Consider the following 18,073-nt stretch of genomic DNA (forward strand, 5'->3'; position numbering starts at 1 on the left):
TTTTTTTAAACTGTTGAATTCAATGAGATTTCCAACTGTGACGTTACAGCAGCAGTTACATACTCAACCTATTTAATCTTCTTGTAATTTTAGTATAATTCTCCTTTCTTGAACACAACTATAAAAATCTACTTATTCTGTCTCTTCATTTCAATATGTGGCTTTAACTTTTCATCTTTTCTCCAATGACTCACTTTTAAATTGGAACAAGACTTTATTGTGTGTATTTATTTCATTCCTTTGGTGAATTTTGAAGCCTCAGTAAGAATTACATTTTGTGCTTCTAATAATTAAACTATTTTCCTCTTATTTTTAGTCTATCATACTATGGCTTTGTTAGTGATTTTTTTACATCTGCTACTACAGCTCTTCTTCGTCAATTTGTCCTGAATATGAGGTGACTTAATTATCGTTTTTCTAATTCAAGTTTTCTCATCCACATAATCAAGACAAGCTGAACAGCAGATGGGAAATAGTTACCTTCATGACTTCAGCACAGGCTTTTCCCTTTGTTCCTTCAGTGCCTGCAAGGCTGTAACTCAGAGAGTGTGAAATCATCAAAAAATTGCCTTGTCTCTTACTGATAAGAGCTTTGTTTCATGTTTGTCATTTGCAGGTATTTGTGTTTTCCCATGGCAGCACACACCTGTCGGTCATTAAAGATCTACAGATGACATCCTGAAACTGCATATCCCTTAAAATGGCTGTAAACTCCATATCCAGACAACTTTCAGCACGTTTTCTGGAGTGTTCAAGTAAGACTGCTTTGACTTTTTTCTTAAGCTTGTGAGATCTTTTAATCACTTACTCTGCTTGATCAGGGTTTTTTATATCTTATAAAAAAAATACATGCTCACCCTTAGAATTACATATCTCAAAGACAGACTTAAAATTAATAAGGCGCTTATTGAACAGTATGTTTGCCAAATGCTACACGATTGTTAAGCAAATCTTAATGATGTTTGTTGGTCAAGTAATTTGTACATTATGCTGTAGAAGGTCAGTAAAGTTTTTGTCAATTTTATTTAATATGGTAACTAACCATTGTTTTAGTTGTATCAAACTGCTGGGTTTTCTACTTTTTAGAGGACAGCAAGGGCTGTGAGACTGGAAACGTGGCATTCACGGTTTAGTGTATTTAATTGAGGCATTGGAAGTGTTCAGCGATGTCGCTGAATGCCTATCTGCAATGGACTGCAAGGAGTAGGTTGGTCAGCTTCGACAGGTGTGACTTTGCTCCAGAGTAGGACTTTCACAGGACATCTTGCACTGTGAAAAATGGTACCTTTTTGTTAAGAGACTCTGGTCTTATGTTCTTGGAAGAGCCATGTGATAGTGAAGATCTGCTGGGAGATGTGTCAGCTGTGTCATTTTGGAAGAAACATGATTTTAGGAAATGAGTAAAAGATTAGATCCCCTAATTAAACAATAGACAGGTAATGGTAGACATGCTTTGCTCAGTTATGAGTAGTACAGTCTTGTAAGCTTTGAAAGTTATACTCTGAACATTCATATAGAATATGTTTACATTTGAAGTGTGGCCTGGCAGAATGAACAGGAGGGTGTGACTGGATGGGCTTGGTAAGGTGGTGTGTTTGCGCACACAGCGGTGTTTTCCAAAGCACTAAAGTGAATCGGGAGCCTTAGTCTCACTGGAAAGGATGATTTAAGCATGTGAACTCGTAAGTGTGTTAAATTCTAAATGAAACCTGACTTCTAATTTCTTGAAGGCCAGATCTGCAAAGGAATTCAGAAGCTTATTATAATTTTCAAGAATACATAACTAGCAAGGATGCCTACTTCTGTTGGTTTCAAATTATTTCCTTCTGAATTATTCTTCCTGTTCTCCTTAGATTTTTATGCTACCTACTAAACAATTGTACTATTAAATTTCTTCTCAGTGTAAGGGCATCTACTTAACACACTGGTTCCCTGGAAAGGCTTTGCACTTTGTTCTCCATTTCCAGAACAGAAAAAAACGAAACAACTCTTAGATTGTCTCTTTGGCATTCCTTACCTTTTTAATCTGTGCATGTTAAGATTCACAGAGAGTATAAGATATTTAAAAGTCCTCATTGTTATGTGTTTGTCAGCTTTGAACTGTCTTTGCCATTAGCTTTTCAATGATCTAAGTCTTTCTATAACCAACTGGAGTGTTCCTCATTTACTGTTCCCCAGGCTTTAACACCATCAATTTATAAGCACTTCTTAATTTGCTTCCTGTTCTAATGCTTTTTGAATTCTGGGCTGGTTTTCTCCACCTGTCTTGCCACTTGTAGTATTGCAGGTATTTACTATTGACCTTGAATTGGTGTTTTAGTTTAAAAAAAAAAAAAAAACCAAACCCTTAATTTTCAATTAAAAGAACCTGTGCGGTCTTCATTATATCATTGTAAAATATTATATGACTGGTATCTGATATGATTGTTTCAGACACTAATCTTTCTGTCATCCTCTTCCTCCAAACTTCTCAATGATCCTGGGGCTTCTGCTGGCCTTGCCAGAAATACAACTGCAAGTGCAGGAATGCTGTTGAAGACCACTTGCTTACCAAATCCTAGCCTAACATCCCTTTTACCAAGCTGCCAAGCAGCTACCATTGCTCCTGGACTAAGCTCATCTCCTGTTGTAAATAATGCTGTTATCGAGTCAATCAGTGTGGGCAGGGAGAAAGCAGTGGTGATATGCAAGTAGAATTTGCTTACTTTGCATTACCTGGCCAGCCTCTCCCTGCCTTTCTGCATCCCTACTTGTGTCTTCACAAGAGTTAATTCTCTCTGCTGGGAAAGAAAGCTCTTCTTAGGTCAACGAATTTATACTAAACAAAGATGAACAATATTTTCTTCCATCCCTGGCTGGATTCTGTTGCTGAAAGATAAGATCTTCCCAAATCTTGACTTTATCTGTCTAGCATTGGCAAGTGCCTCAGTGAAGGATCAGTGGTTTTCATCCACCATAAGAATGAGCCATCAATGAACACCGATCATAAGCTGTTGAGCTCGATACAGAGATATCTGGGTTAAAGAGAGGAAAGGACATTGTGAAGGAGGACCATTGGTCTCCTGTGCCTGATGGGAGGAGAAGCTTTTCTGGAGGGTAGCTATAAGCCTATTGGGCTAGGTGACCGAATGGTCTCTTCTAATTCAAACTCTCAAATCTCAGTAGGCTGTGAAGATAATAGTGAATGTTTACTTTGCCACCAAGCTGGGCAGCATCTGAGGTTTTTGCATTGCTATGGTGTTACTAATAATTGCATGCATTAGGGATAAGAGATGTTACAGGAGCTGAACAGAGAGACAAGCCCTTGCTCTGCAGAGCTCATGATGGAAATCAAGGGCTGAGAGTAACAAGCAATCACAGCAGGAGAGAAGGTGGGAACTGCTGAGAATAGTGAAGCCAAAAGGCAAAGCTGACAGCTCTTCAAGCTGCTTAATTGATGGGGTGGCAGTGATTTGTATCTATTACAGCAGAAGATGTTTCCCTAGTCTTCCTTATTTCAGTTAGCTTAACTTTTTATAACAGCTAACCATGAGTCTCCCAACACTGATCACTAGGAGTAATGCTACAGTAAATACTGTTTGGTACCAGTTTAAGGCTTTTACTTCTTGCAAGAATACACCAGCAATGGCAAAATTTCAATCAACTTCTTTCGAAAACAAAGTAAAAAAATGAAATATGGTAAATCTTTTGTTTTGTTACCCCCCTTCCAGATAGCCCCCAAAACAATTTACCTGTAGGAAAGATATGTAGTATACCAAACTCCAAGTGGTGGCCCTGTCCACTAATTCTTAAGTGAGCACAGTTTGTTGACAGCCTTCTGATTTAAACTTTCCTCCTTCTTCCCTTTCAGTCCAATTTAAATCAAAATATCGACAGAAACAATTTCTGTGAGGAAAATGGAAAAGTTCATAGGGTAGTTGAAGTTGCATAGCCTTTCCCATTAATGTGCCTGGGTGTTCGTTCAATTTATGTACTATTTATCTTGCCCCTGAGGTGTAACATGAATAATGTTTGCAAGGCATTCCTACTAGACTTCTTGCATATGGTGAAGATGTAATATTCCAAATAGGACCAAGTTTCACACAGTTATTTACTGTGACAAGTTCACAATTATAGTTGTACACAAATAAAATACTGTCAAAATAGGCATGTATTCCACTTATGGGGAAGGTGCTCAGAGGATCAGCAGAGGTCTGTAGATGGACTCCTGAGAGCTGTGTTTCCAGCTCTGGCAAAGAGCTTTTCTTTGACGTTGGGCCAATCACTTCACCTCTCTCTGCCTTCATTTTTACTCCCACCTTTCTCTGCTTTGGTATTTTAGCTAAACACATTGGTGCTAGGACTATCTGCGTGTGCTTACATCCACATTGTGATCCTACTCGCTTCAGCCTTTGCTGTGACCTCTTGGCACGATGCTAATGGGAACAGTGAAAAGTTACACCTTCCCTTTCAGCAGGGCTGCAGGGCTGCTAATAAGCTGCATCCATCGACCTGACAGCACCCCTGTCAGATATAAGCCAGCATCCCTAAGGTGCGAAATGGCGTGCCCCCACCGCTGTTACCACCTCCAGGCCAGGGTGTGTAAAACAGAAATGTGGTGGCCCTGTGGGAATTAAACCTCACACCTTTCAAAGAGGAGTCTGTCCTGCCTGGGAGCACAGATCAGCTCCTGAGAGACAGAGCAAGCAGTGATTTACCTCCTTGAAAGCATCACTTTTTTATTTTTAAATGGAGAGAAAAAAAATTTTTTTATATATATATATAAAAAAAATGTTTAAAAGGCAGTAGAATAGATAGGGCTATAACTAGTAAAAGCAAAACCACTGGTAGCTCAGTGTTTGCTAGCTAAAGCAGATGTTTGTTCAGCCTGCAGCTGCCCTGTAGCCCATGCTACAACCTCCCTGCTGGAGAATGGCCATTAAGGGACATGTCCTGATGCTCTTTTGAAGCCAGCCGATGGGAACAAGGCTGCACTGGATGAAGTGCAAGACAGCAATGCCAGGAGCAAGAACAAGAAAGATTTTTGCTGATTTTGCTGGTCCTGCTTCCCTCACTGTGACTGGTGAGCACTGCAGGAGCAGGTTTCTTCTTTGCTGGCTCATCCTCTGGGAAAGCAGAAAACATTCCTCATGAGCCAGTGCCAGAAGAAGGTATTGCACACCACTGGCATTGCAGCTGGATAAGCATTTCAAAGAGAAAGGACAAGGACATATAGTGAGCTAAGTAGCTATATTTCTCCTTACTGGTATCTGCAGTTATGACAATCCATGGGCCAAATGGCGCTCCCAATACTGCCCAAGTATCTCTACCAGAAGCAACAAGGTTACTCCAGATTTATGTCAGTGTTCCCAGGAGATTGCTATGTTTTTCAATTCTCTTTAAGAACAATCACTGCAATGCCATTGAGCTCATAAAAAGGATAAAATGTAAATATTATTGAAGCCTAACACAGCACAGACATCAGTGTGATATTAATGGACTTTTTTATCAGTAGCCTTTCCAAAGATTTATATCCATTTATGGATTGTAGCATGCCTTTGCTAAATTAAATACATAAAATCTTTACATGAGACATAACAAAAAGTCATGAACACTATCAGTATTCAGACAGTATTAGTGACATTCGATATGATGAACTGTGTAGGAAGTTGGTTGTCAAAGCCCTGTGATAGTGAAAATGTCTCTGTTCACAGTATGAAGATATTACTTACCTCTCTTCAAGTCTGAAAGGCTGCTAAAAAAAAGCCCTTATATATTTTGTATTTATATTAGAGGCTTCAGCACCACTAAAGTGCTTGATGTTTTGTTTCTGTTGTTCTGCCAAGGTTTTGTGGGAGCAGTCTAGACTCTACCATCCACACAACTCCCCCAAGAAACAAAAAAACCCAAAACCCAACCTCTAAGCAACTGCAACTGTTTGGTTTTGGGTTTTTTTTGTTTGTTTGGTTTTTTTACCACAGTGACAAACACGAAGGAGTGTGGAGGGTTTGCTAAGAGGAAACTGAAGACACCAATAATAAATGCAGAATCTATCTGAGAATTGCTACAAATAGCTTATTTCCACACGTGGAAGCACGTTCTGTCTGGGAGTCGAGTCCTGAATCTGCACATCTTCTGTCCTGAATTAGCTGTAAAAAGGGAAAGCCTGAGCATTTTGAGATGATGTATAATAGAAGCAACAGACCCATAAAGGTTTATATGTTGTTTGCTTTAGTACATTTGGGGATTAGAAAGCTCCCCAAAACACAGGTACCAATATAGTACGCTAGGGCAGGGATCTAGGTGTTTAAGTTCTGTTGGTTAACAGAAGCATCTCTGTACATAAGGACTCAGGTGCAAATGCAGCAGATGCACAGGGCAGGTATGTACGTGATCCACGTGGTACCTCGACAAATGAGGGGACATGGCCAGCAGCATTCAGCACATGTGTGGGAGGACCTGCACTGGGTCTGGGCTTGACAAATGCTCTGGGGCATTACCTTGACACCTAAGGTGACTTAGAGTTAAGCCTGAGCATAGTATGCTGAGGGGCCTGGTTTCCACATGAACGTGAGGGTTTTCTCCATGCCAGACTTAGTGCAGGAGAAGCTATAAATACAGCTGTTAACCTGAACTGTGATTCAGGAGTGTTGTTCAAAGTTGTGGCATGAAAGATGCTTGGAACCAGATTTCTCCTGCAGTCCCTCTGGGTTGTTAGCAGCATCATAGCTATTTTTTCATATTCATCCAGTGTTGTTGCTCAAGGTCTGTGGAGCCTGCCCATTGAATCGGAAAGATAGAGACAGAAGAGAATAGAAGGGGAAACAGTACTGTGTGCTCTGCCAACCTGCAGCTGTGACCTTCCTGTTTACCTTTTTTTTTAACATTTGTTAAAGGAATGAAGCAGCAAATCACCAACAATAACAGAAAAATCAATACGCGCCTCTGCTTCTTTTGTGAGATCTGGAACATGGCCTCAATCTGTCAGACTGAATTACAGAGACTGTGGGTGTCAGCAAGGGCTCAAACAAATAGACCTGCCACACTGCTCATTGATAAAAGGTTTAGGTCTGTACCAGTGTCACCATTACTGCTGCCTCCAAAAGGCATGGAGGGAACACTAACCTTTCACGTGAAAGGCGAGTTATGGAGCAATGAATGTGTTCACTTGCACTTTGCATGTAAGATTGCACTAATCTCTGGAATAAAAAGGGTAAACAAACAGTTTGACAAATACAAGGGAGGCTCAGGGGCATTACCTTGCTAATGGATGTTAAATCAAATGGATGTATTTGAATGGAAGGTGATATATCAACATAGGAATGTCATCCTAAAATAGGCCATTGATCCACTAGCTAAGAATTCAGTCTTTGACAAAGGTCAATGCATCAGAGAGAGGAACAACCTCTTCCAAACTCATTTTCCCAGGCAACAGTAAAGGGCTGTATCGGTATAAAGAGGAAAGCTTCTTCCTGACTCCAGATGGTAATTAGTTTATACCCTGGAGCATGAAGATTAACATCCCTTATCACTTTTAATTTTGCCAGTGGATCTTAAGCTACTGCAATGAGATTTTGAATCTTTGGGTAATATACCACATGATTTTCATCTTAGAAAAAGGAGCTGGTGGGGAAGTCCAGCATGGTCTTTGTATTATCCCACCGCCATTTCTGCAAACAGACCAGGCGGGGTAGCTGCTCGTGCTGGTTGAGGAAGGGGACTGTGCAAAAGTTAACATCAGGGATTTATAAGCACAGAAACAAGCTTACAAGAGGAGCTGAACATAACTTTACTATTACATTTACTATGAAAGAAGATTAGACCACGTTCAGTTTTCTTTTTTAAAGATGCTTGACACCCTGGAATGTAGCATAGTGCAGTTTCCTGAGTAATAAAGGCTGCACTGATGAGTTTGTATGGCAAACTGCAACCCACAGAGCAGTGCAGAGCTTGGGCTGAGGGCCGTGCAAACAACTGCCCTGCTTCCAGAGCTCCCTGGCTTGTGCCCTGCCAGGCAGGGGCTCAGCACCTGGCTTCCCTGCCCCTCTTTGCCTCCCCCAGCGTGGGGAGAGCCAGCTCATTGCCCCCTATGCCCATTGCTCCTGACAAGCCCTAGGTCAGCAAGGCATCATTTCTGCTGTGGGATAGAGAGACCTGCCCATCCTACTCCACAAGTCTACCTAAACTTCTGAATGTCTTCAGCTTGTTGACTCTGCAGCTCACTCTTCCTTCCTTGGCCTCTCCCTTTTCTTCACTTGGTTTCTTGCCCCAATCTGCTTTTCAAGTGTCTTATTCTAAGTCTCTTTCTATTAAGAGCATCGTTAAGGCTAATCCAGCCAGACAACAACCAACAGCTCCTGTAAGGACCTTGTGCAGACCAGTACCTCCTGTTTCATCTTTTCTTTTAACCAAGATGTTCCCTTATTACTTTATTTCAAAACATGCTTTGAGGATATGACTATCACTAGATCCCACATGAAAAAAGGACACTGAAAATACGATCTCATTCTTCCTCAGCTCTGAGTAGGCAGCAGTTAATTTCACAGGCTGGTTATAAACTATGTTAAAGAGGGAAAAGCCTTTCCTTTAATCCATATCAGCCTTTGCAGCCTTTCTAATTTCATGGAATGTCTCCTTATTCTTGTCCTGTACTATGGGTAGAATAGGAAAATCCAAGGGGCTTTCATTGAGTTGTTCATTATTTCATATGCCTTTGTCATTTCTACATCTATCTATGCAGCGATGAAATATTACTAATAAGGGAGCAGAAGCCTTTTGTGGCGGAGAGGAACTAATCACAATAGACAAGTAACTAATAATATATGTGTTTAAGATTGTAATTTGGACTAAGGCTGGCACCTGAGAAGGCAGCAAGGAGCATACTGTTTCTCCAGATGAAAAGAGCTAATGCTGTAAAGGAAGAGAATAAAGATGAGCATCTGGGGGGGGGAATCCTCCTTTTTGAGATTACATTCACTTCTATAGCAAATGTCCCCTTTTTGCCTTTCTTGTTTCAGTTCTCAGTATAGTGACAGTGCTGTGTGAAGGCTTATTCTTCCAGTATTTTAATTTTCAAGACTTTTATGGTAACGTTTGCTTGTGCAAAGTGCAAGTCTTGGTGATTTCACATATTCAACAGATCTAGACAAGTCTCTGAAATTCTGTGTGACTGAACCAAAACTGAATTTGCAACCTTTGTTACTGACCTGATTCAGCTTCCCATGAAGTCAGCTGGAGTCTTTCCATTTAAGTCAGCATGGCCACTTAGAGGCTAATAGACTTGTATAGGTTTGTACTAACTTGCTTTTTGGGTAGGTAGCACAATTAGAAATGTTTCTATGCAGACCCAGGAAAGGAAATGACAAGCAGTAGATATTTAAAGTAATATGTGACAAAAGATCATGCAGTCTGAGAGTGCTTGTATTTGAATTCACAGAAGGCTATGGGTAAAAGTTAAGCACCATATCGAAGGAAATTAGAATGTATAGTTTCTACCCCAATATCCCCAAATTCTGGCCTGGCTGGAGCTGAAGTGGAAGTCAGATCACACTGCTCCCTGAAACCCAACCTGGTATACATTTGGTCTTAACCAATACATTAACCTTATTTTCCATGGAGATATAGACATCTATAGCAAATGAGGATATGGCTGTTATTGTTAGAAATAAACCTGGCTAGAAGCTGAAAGTCCTGTTTGAAATCAGCATGTAGAAAAAAAGTCAGAAAACAGACTGCTGTGAAGTGTTGAGGAAACTCCTCTGCATAAGCAGAGACCAGACAGTGTTCAGTGCTTGGGGGCTACAGCCTAATTTGCAAAGAAATGAAATAAAACAGGATTTTGAAAGGTAGGGTTCCCAGAATGGTGGGCAGTCAGCCTGGCAGGTGGGGTGCTGGCATCTAGCAGACAAGATGCTCACTGTGTTTCTGCTATACACTTTCCCTAACTTGCCTTGTTATGGTAACGATCATCTTTCTGCAAAGCATTTTTTTTTTTGGTGACCACTGTTCTTTGCTGGTACTATGGTCTCCCCAGCTCTGTTTCTGAGTTTGCTGCAGTGCTGCTTTCAGGTGGTGACGTTTCCTGCTTAGGTTATGTGAGATGCAACTGGAGATCTATTTCAGGAAAAACTAAGGAGGCAAACGCTGTTTTGCTTGATCGTTCCCTGCTACTCATTTGCCAAAATCTTATCAGCCATTATAATGTCAGCAGAAAGCCAGGCGTGTACTCAGCCTGTCATCTCAGAGATTCACTAAGCATCAGCTTTGGAAAAGAATTATGCTGAATCTTCTTTTCATCTGTATTTATGAATTTTTTGGTTTGGTTTTGCACTATGCCAGTCTTATGCTTGCCCAGGGGGAATATGAACCGCAGCATTCTTTTTGCCAGTTATTTCCTGAATACCTGTGGTAACAGTTTCAAGGGTTTGTGCGATTTATTTGCACATCTAAATGGAAAAGTATTGCAGTGGCAGCACACTGGAGGGAATTGAAGGAGAGTGAAGCTGCTACAAATTGAGGAGCTAGGAAAATGTGACTTACCCTTGCCTGGAAAATATGCCACAACCCTTTTAAATGAAGCATACAAATATGCAAATGCCAGTGTGGCTGCACGTCTTATGGAATTGTTTTGTGAGCACAGTTTCCATTGGCAAAGATGTTCACATTATATGAGCCGTAATCAATCAGTTTGAGTGTACAGTTCTGCAGAATGACGGCAAGGCATAGTTACACACTAAGCATGTGTCCATAGCTGTTTCCTACGCAGCATTGATACAGGATCTCAGTAGCTCAAGAACAGCCAACAAATTTCATATTCACCATGTACAGCACTCTGAATAATTCACAATCCAAACTATTTGTCCTGCACGTCAGGTAAGGTTGTAAACAGATAATCAGAAGTACCCTATGTAGGAAAGCTAGCCAGGTGACAGGATGCATCAAGGATGCATCTTGCACAGGATTATCTTGCACAGCAAAAGGGAACTAGAAGGAGTTGCTGCTCTCATTCACCCACACAGGCCTTTGAAGTCGAGCAGCTTCTTAGTGCTGTGGTCTGTGGCTCCAAGAATAAATCTGTGGCACAGAGCTTGGGAGAGCTGTGTTTTTACTCATGCCTCTGCTTGATTTTAAAGGGGACGCTTAATCTGTTTCCTTTTCCACCTTTTGTAGTTTAAGTAGGAAACCTCCATAGACTGGACACTGTCCCACTGATCGTGGGTGCTATTAAGTGGCTTCTCAGAAGACTGGTGCAGTACTATTTGGGCAAACCCTTCCACCTCAGGCTTCACTGGCAAGCAAAGGTCAAACCCTGAGAGCCAAGGCTGGGTGCTAGGCCCTGGGCAGAAGTCATGCTGCCTGGCTGCAGGTAGCCAGTGGAGATGCCAAGTGGCTGGTGGAGAAGATGCACCAGGTGTTTTCAGAGAAAGCTGAGCGGGAAGCATGGCCATGGGGATCTCTCACACTGAGTGGCACAGGTTGTCCTCTCTGTAGCTGTTCACTGTGTGGAGTTGTAAAAAAGCATGAGCTGCTTGTGTTGAGTAAGTTTAGGAGAGCAGTGTATTTTCGCTGGTGTAGGAGTGGATTATCTGCAATATTAACATGGCGTGAAACTTTGTAGTTCATGGAGCTGTAGAACACTGTGTCCCCTTTGGTCCCCAGGAAAATGAAAACATGAGCATAAAAGTAATGACTTTTTGCTGGCAATTGATTGCTGCGTGGCTTTTCACATGTTTCACATGCTGCTATGCCATTGGTGGCACCATGCCAGTCCTTAGGTTCTTGCAGAATAATCTCATCCAGCAATGTTTTGGTTTGTGTATGTGTGTGTGTTTTTGGTTTTTGTGTGTTTGGTTTTTTTCCCCTGTCCTTCTAATTGTTATTTTAAAAGCAACAAATGGTTTTGTTCTTGGTGTAGCTTAACAAAATCCCAGTCACCCAGCAACCCACCATTTGGCAGGTGAAGCGCTGGTCACAACAGAAGTTCAGGGAGAAAGCCTCCAAGCAATCACAGAAATTTTGCTTTTATCGGGGTCAGTAGGGACTGGAGAAAGCTGGTGACCGATGGGTGAGGGGTCGGGGTCCAGGCAACTCTCTCTAGTGCTGGCTGTGCCCTGTCCCTTGCTGTGACATTTTTCTGGTTGCAGGTAGTTGGAGTGAATATAAGCTAAGTGGGGAGCAAAAGAATGCACACAAAAACTCGAGAAGATATTTCAGCAATACGTTCCCTCTGGGAGAAAATGCACTCAGAGGCTCGGTACAGCTGAGAGTGGTTTGAGGTGGCGTAGAGAGACTACCACTTCCTTGTACTAACTCAGGCCTCCCCACCCAGCATGTGAACATCATGTTAGTTCTCCTTTAATATTCTTTAGAAAAGGTTTCTTTTCATTTTGGTGGTTTGTTTTTAGTTGTTGTGTTTTTTTTTTTTCCCTGAGGCTTTGCAGGCACAAGCATGTTTCACAGCCGGTTTAGTAAGGATGCATCTAATTTAGAGGACATTGAGGGTTCCCACAAACCGTAGTGACACTGATCACACGGGCAAAGCACTTGGGAGAGCAGCTCCTGAAAGGGCTGCCCGGCACAGTGATGCTGAAATCAAGAGTAAGGTAGAGGTACAGAGTAGCCTCAGAGCAGCTCCTGCAGTGACAGCTCAGACATGGGAGATGGTGAATACCCTGCTCCCCAGTGAATACTCTTCCTTCTGCTTCTCATAACGAGCTTTCCAGCTTTAATCTCCCTTATTCACTGGGTTTTCTTCAAAGCTATTGCACACACTTGTACTTCTAGCACTGACCATTCACTTTTTCTTCATTTCCTACTTCTCCTGATGTCCAGGACACATTGCCATTTAACACTTGGTAACAGCACAGCATGTCAGACACCAGTCTGTTGGTCTCTACAGCAAACTGTTGTGGAGACCAACCGGTCTGTTGGTCATGGTTTTGTGAGATGAGCTGCACCCTGCGTTGACCAGGCTAATTTGTTGTGGTGGGAAGGGACATCTGAAGCTCACCTTGGGAAACACAGCTTGTACTGTGCCTATCAGAATGAGCATCTAGTGTGCTAGCAGAGCTTGGAAGAATTAGTCTTCCTGTTAAGCTGAGAAACATAAATGGTGAAAAGATCACTGATACATGTGATCAATAAATACAAAGCACCAGGTATACAAGTTGGTTTGAGAGGGGCTGGTTGTAGGCGGGGCTGTACGTAATGCACAGGCATGGCTCGAGCAGCCCAGGCTCTGCCTCTGCTTTGGTAAATTCCCAAATCCTCCAAGTAGAAGTAGCTGTTGGGTAGATAAAAGATGTACACAGTAATACTCCTTAATTTTTTCTTTTCTGTTTTGCAAGAAGGATGTGGTTTCTTGTGCCATGCTTGGTTGAAGCCTTGGGGAGATCAGGAGGAGCTCAGGACTTCCCACCCAGTTAATCTCTCACTTGTGGTGCTTACTTCATTTTTTGTCTTATTTAAAGAATTGAAATGTAGTATGTATCTCATCTGGTTTTCATGTTGATACAAGACTTCCAGATGGTTCTGTTTTTTTCTCCTGAGTGATGATATCCCAGCTGTGATGGCAGGACGGCCTCACAGGTCTTCTTATTGCCATGTGAGAGGACGTCTGGTGGTTCAAAGCAGATGAGGAACATGTGATATGAAAAGGCCTTTGTAGCACAGAGTCACACTACAATAGCTCTGTGCTCAACAACAGGTTGTGGTTCGAAGAAATATTGCTTCTGTCAGCCTTGCATAATGGAAACAGTAATCAGCATCCATTAGGTCAGAATGTATTGTCAATCCACAGTGAAGCAGAAAGGACTACATCTCGGAAAACCTTTTCATTAAGCAAAGAAAATTGATACCAGTGCTTGGCTCAGCCTAACACTTTGTTCACAGAGCCGAGTGGGGATAACGGCTGGGTTTGTTTTCTTTTCATTCATTTCTTTATGCACAGTTATTTTGATTAGGAAACATCCACCTTTCATTCTAGATGAACAATTCTAAAAACTTTCTCCTGACATTTATTATCTTCTTTACACAAGCATTGATTGTGTACATAACAACGTTAGAACACAGTTCATGAAAAAGTATTTTGGCTTACGTGATTGAAGTCATGCAATACCATTTTAGTTGAAAAATAATTTTTTATCTGCATAGTAACTACAATCTTTTTTTCTTTGTGGATTGTGTCAAAATACGTATATGCCATATTCATGAGTAATACTGTGTCTATGAGTAGCTCATTATATGTGTGTATTAATGACGTAGTACTAGCTACATGGGGGCCTGTCTGGTTAGCTGCCTAGCCAGTATATGAAAGGACTAAGGGTTGCAGGGAGTAGAATGGTGATTTGACAGAAGGGATAATAAAATATCTTTGTAGTGGCATTCTGTGAGGATAACAAAGCAATTAATGCTAAGTCTGATTTGTTAACCGGAAGTCATTACTGTCTATCAGCCTTGCAAATACCACTATCCCATTACCATGACAGAGTGATGATGATGGAAAAGAGTTAACGAATGGGTGGGCTCTTGCATACCGTCATCAAATCTAATACGTGCAGAATGAGTGGTGAATCACTGCTACTGCTGTTGCTAGAGGATATTGTCTCTCAATATTTTGCCTGTTACCATTAAACTTCTCTTAGTAGAGAGGAGGATCCTTCTCAAAACTTCTTTCTAGCCCTTCTAATTCCATGTGCTTTTCCTGCTTGCACCAAACCTCTTTTGTTCATAGGGATGTAATTAGGAGTAGCTCTTTCTGTCATGCTTATACCACCGATAAACCTTCTTGGTTAAAAAATAACTCATTTTAAGAGACAAGAGAGAGAACATTTTGCTTGTACTCTGTTGCAAGTGGCTTTGAGAAGCCTTGATATTGTGGATAAGGGCTGGGAATAACAACACTGCATATTAGGTGCAATATCACTTCTTTCTCTTCCCTTGTATAATTCATGAATGATTGTGGAGAAGGGAGTTTGTTGTTGGGCTCTCCCCTGGGGTCTGTGCACTCTTCTCACACGTGGACTGCCAAGGGGCCTAGGCTCAGTCAGGTGGACTACAGACAGGTGGCAGGACAGGCTAGCTGTGGCTTGGGGCTACCTCCTTTCCTGTAGTCAGTGCATCTTGACTCCTTGATGGTATTTACTCAGCTGCAATGTGGATTCCACAACAGGTCGACCTGTTCTCCCACTTTGCTGAACTGTCTTGTTCTCTAGGGTTGGACTGAGGTTGAGGTGTTCTGTGGTCTGGTGTTGTTGGTATCCTTTGATTTAAAGTATAGATAACCACAGTCCCGCATTGCTGTGAAAGTTGCTGTCCCCTGGATCAGGCTTGATCCAATATCTATGAATATGAGGAATGAGTATGAACATAATGAATATGCATAGGAAGGATTTGTACTGATAGCAAGTATAACATGATCTACAATCACCCCAAAGGAACTGTTTTTTGTAGCTGGAGAACTACCAAACTTCTCGGTGAATCATCCCAAACTTCTCAGTTGAATAAACCCTCCAGGATCCTGATTCTTGGCTTCTTTTTCTTACAAGAGTTTCCCCATTGTTTGCTACTCTAACTGCTTGTCTGTCGCTAGATATAAATGGCTCTTTTCACCACAGTAACTGAACATCATGAATAAAATGAGATTGTAAATTCCGGTAGGGGATGTCTAGCCCACATCCAAGTGCTATATAAATAATGATCCATCTAGAAGGAAGGTGCTAGAGAAATAGGAAGCTGTTATCACGGTTACTTCCATAGTATGTACACCCGATATTGGGAGTAACTGCCACAAAACTGTTTAACAAATCCCTTATCACAGAGCTCTAGAACAATTCTTCCCCAGACTAGCTTTCTTCTCTCCTTGTGCATTTATTTCCCAGTCTTTTGGACCACAATCATACATTATGCTGTCAGCTTTATGGTTCTTTTCTACTATCACTCATAAGAAATATTATAGTTAGTCATAAAATTGCAGCTAAGAAAAAAATTAATGCATCTAGCATTATTAGGAAGCCTTCATAATGTCATCATCTGTCTGTTCAGTGCTTCCTTTGATTTCTCATTTGTGACCTATCACAAATCTAGGCTGTTGAGGAAAGATTTTTTTTTTTTTTTTTTTTTTGGCAGAGATGATTTTTACCCTTATCTGATGTATTCATTTCAGGGAAGAAGTCTATTCTCCATCTTATTTCCTTTTTCCATGTACAGCATGAATCTGACTGTGATATAGCAGTTTTGAGTAGGGGACTTTACAATTAATTTGGCCCTGGGCTGAGATGCAGAAAACTAAGATCAATATTAGCAATATCAAAAATTCTTGTGTGAAGGTAAGGGCTGGAGTAACCTAAAGGACAGCAACAGACATGGAGACGTATAACACACGTGCGGTAAAGTTACGTCTCTGGTAAGCAGAGAACATCAGGAAAGAGAAAGCTTTCCTAGAAATATGAGACTTTTGTCCCAAGACAACTAATCCAAAATGAGTACAGAGCATGTTGTTTTGTCTTTAATTTGATTTTGGGCTTTTCTTTAAAACTTGCAGGTTTTAATGACACTGAGTCCCTACTCATGTTCCCGGGACAATTTCTCCATTAATTTTCTAAAATTTTCTTACTAAAATTATTTTTTCACTAAATCAAAATTTCTTCAGTTTAACTTTGATTAAAATGCTAGATAGGAGAAAAATATAAAAAAAAAAAAAATCAGTAAGTTCACTAGTTTGTTTCAATATTTTGATCATGATTTTTTAAATTTGAAAGTGATAAACCTAAAAGCTTATTTCAATTATTATTTAAGAAAAAATAAAGTAGAATGCTAAAAAATATTAAACTTTCATTTCCCTGCTGATTGAAGTTATGTTTTCCACTTCGGAATTGAAATGAACTCCCAAATTTATGGAGTTTTCAGCAAATGAGGGAATTATACCACATCTTCAGATATTCCTTCATAGGAAATGTATTCCTAGGCTGGACAACCTTGCTGGTGAAATTGGTATGAAAACAGTATCCAATTATGGTCAAAGACTGGTAAGGTCTTAAAGAGTCTATACTGCAAAAAAAAGAAGGTGCAGCCCTGAAGGAGGTCCAGATCCTCTCCAGTAAGGCGTGGCCAAAAAAAAAGAGACCTTGCTTTGTTTCCATGGGCTTTTCCCATCCCCACTGTTTTACTCTTCTTTTTTACCTTATCTTGAAGCAATCTGTACTGGAGGATGTGACGTGGTCCACCCAGCTCTCCTTACCCCGGGGGAGTGTTGGAAAGTGGGAGACTGGTCACAGGGTGAAAATTTAATTTTCCTTCTTGGGTCCTTTTGTTGGACCTAAGCAGCTTTTGTGGTTGATGTCCTAGCTCTGAAATTGTGCTGGAGACAAAGCAGCTTTTTTGAAGGCTGACTCCAAAAAAAATTTTAAAAAAGAAAAGAAAGAGAGAGGGAATGGGGGAAAGAGAGAGGTAAAAATGTAGAAAATGCGGCATTTGCTGACTACCTCATGCTTGGAGAATGTTATTTTCCTTTTGTGTTTTGGCCATTATATCATCAAAGTCTGGCATGTTTTCCACCGCCTGCGGGGATTACCAATACAACAAGTCTGTACCTGGAGGCCTGAACCCTGCCTTAACTATTTAATGTTGTGCAACGATTAGGCCATGTCTCTAGGCCCATTTACTCCATCATATTAACACATCAGGCAAGAACGCATACTGAGGGAGAGGTATATCCTGACAGGTATAATCAAACACTGTTTAAATCAAGGGAGACGACTGGCATTAATCTACCCTGGTATAACAGCCCATTTAAATGAGTAGGAGGAGGGAGGTGGTACAAGTGAGGATAGATGGTGTGTTTAAGTAGAGAAATGAAATCTGTAGAATGACTTCAGTGGAGATAGTTTTGATTGAAGTCAAGTAGTAAAATGAACAAGTGAGAGAGATAAATTTCTTTAAGCTGGAGACACTTCAGGGTAAAAAAAAATGTGTCTGCATACCAGGGATCTGTAACCTGGTCAGACCCACAGAGATCTGTGGTCTTGATACAGATAAATTAACTAACTGGAACAAAATGGCTCATATTCCCTGTGGAAGCCTAAAAATTGTTTTCTAC

The sequence above is a fragment of the Phaethon aethereus genome (genome assembly GCF_964289735.1).
Source record: "Phaethon aethereus genome assembly, chromosome: 9".
Taxonomy (NCBI): domain Eukaryota; kingdom Metazoa; phylum Chordata; class Aves; order Phaethontiformes; family Phaethontidae; genus Phaethon; species Phaethon aethereus.